The following is a 2,114-nucleotide window of genomic DNA, read 5'->3' on the forward strand; positions in this document are numbered from 1 at the left end:
AAGAAATGGTCTGCCTAAAATCAATGGTACCTCAATATTTTCTTCCATTTCAAGTACTATAAAATCTACTAGGAATATAAATTTATCAACTCTAAGAGGATATTTTCAACTATTCCTTTTGGGTTTTTAGTACTTTGATCAGCCAATTGTAGAAACACACCAGTGTCCTTCATTTCACCAAGTTCTAATTTCCTGATAATTAAAAAAGGCATTAGATTTATTAAAGCACCTAAATCACATAATGCTTATTCAAAGTGAGCACCTCCCAAAGTACAAGGAATTGTAAAACTGTATGGATCACCAAGTTTCTGTGAAAGCTTATTTTGAAGTATAGCACTATATTTTTCTATAAGCTTAACTACTGAAACTTCTTCCAATTTTATTTTACTTGACAAAATTTCTTTAATAAATTTAGCATATGCCGGAATTTACTTCAAAGCATCTGTAAAAGGTATGTTAATGTAAAGTTGTTTTAAAATTTCTAGAAACTTTGAGAACTGTTTGTCAAGCTTTTCTCTTCTTAGCTTTTGGGGAAAGGGGAGGGGTACAGAGTAAAGATTTGTCATCAATTCATTTCTTGTACCTTTTTCCTTTATCTTTTTGTTCTTTTAGAAGTTTAGAGTCTCTTTTATTCTCACCTTTATTTACATGTTCCACTTCTTGTGGCTTTCATTGTCTATATGCATATGGATCATCAAGAGTTTTACCTGACCGCAGAGAGATGACTTTGAGGTGTTCCTTTGGATTTTTCTCGGTGTTACTTGGTAGAGCATCTTTTATTTGCCCATACATGAGGGTTGCTAATTGGCTTATCTAGATTTTCAAATTCTTGATGGCTGAATTTTGACTTTCAACTTTCTCGTCTGTAGCCTTAATGAATTTGTACATCATGTCTTCAAGGCTTTGCTGAAGAGCTCTTTGGGGATGTTGTTGATATTGCTGAAAGTCTTGTTGCCCTCTATTTTGATTTTGAAAATCAGGTGGTCCATGCACATGTTACTTTTGATTAAAAAATCTTTGAGGATTTTCAGCACCATTTGGGTTACTCCATTGGAATCCCGGTTGTTTTTGTGCAATGGGACTACCAAATGGGTAATTGATTCTATAACCAATAGCATTTTCTTGTTCTTCATGTTGAGTTGAAGCTTGACACTCATGATTGGGATGATTACCTCCACAAATGTCACAGTTCTCATGTTGAGATGATGATTGAGCATTTACCTGAAAAGCCTCAACTTTTAGTATCAGAGTTGCAATTTGATGTGCTAATGAATTCCAAGCTTCAACTTGATTGACTGATGCTGCTTTCTTAACAATCATTCTGTTTGAGGGCCATTGAACAACATTTTCAGAAATTTCATTGAGCAATTGCATGGCTTATGTAGTGATTTTTCTCATTATGAATCCTCCTGATGCTGCATCAATTACATTTCTAGCAGAAGATTTAAGACCATGATAAAAAAAAATATATAAGATATTAGGATCTTGGATACCATGGTGTGGGCATTTTCTTAACATTTCTTTTAATCGTTACCATGCTTGGTATACAGATTCAGAATCTGTCTGCATAAAATTATTGATTTCTTGCTTCATTTTAAATATTTTTGCAGGTAAAAAATATTTATTAAGTAATTTCTGAGTTATTTGGTCCCATGTAATGATTGAACCTCTTGGCCGTCTTCGCAACCGTATTTTTGCTTCACATTTTAATGAAAAAGGAAAAAGCCACAACCTGATAGCATTTGTTGTGACTCCATGTCACGACCCAAAATCCTAACCTGTCATGATGGCGCCTATCGTGGTACTAGGCAAGCCAAAATTTATAAAATAACTCCAACACATAGCACAAAATGAATTTAAAAATAATTTAAATGATAACAACTTCTCATAAACAAGATAGAAAATACAAAATACGACGTGGAAATTCCCAACATCGGGGTGTCAATGAGTACATGAGCATCTATACATCATAAGTCTGGAAAACACTATCTAATATAGTCTGAAAATAAATACAATAAGTGAAAATATCGGGAAGGAGAAACAAGGTCTGCGAAATGCCGGCAGCTACCTCAAAATCTCCAGAAGATCAACTATGCGCGGAAATCAACACCCAC

General features: G+C 34.1%; 1 non-coding gene across 1 annotated transcript; it reads left to right on the top strand.

The window, feature by feature from the left end:
* Positions 1 to 1,489: 1,489 nt before the first annotated feature.
* On the top strand, positions 1,490 to 1,596 carry LOC117276204 (small nucleolar RNA R71). Its single transcript, XR_004506446.1, has one exon. It is a non-coding gene; the product is annotated as a small nucleolar RNA R71 (small nucleolar RNA).
* Positions 1,597 to 2,114: the final 518 nt, after the last annotated feature.

Source organism: Nicotiana tomentosiformis, chromosome 7 (assembly GCF_000390325.3).
Source record: "Nicotiana tomentosiformis chromosome 7, ASM39032v3, whole genome shotgun sequence".
NCBI lineage: Eukaryota > Viridiplantae > Streptophyta > Magnoliopsida > Solanales > Solanaceae > Nicotiana > Nicotiana tomentosiformis.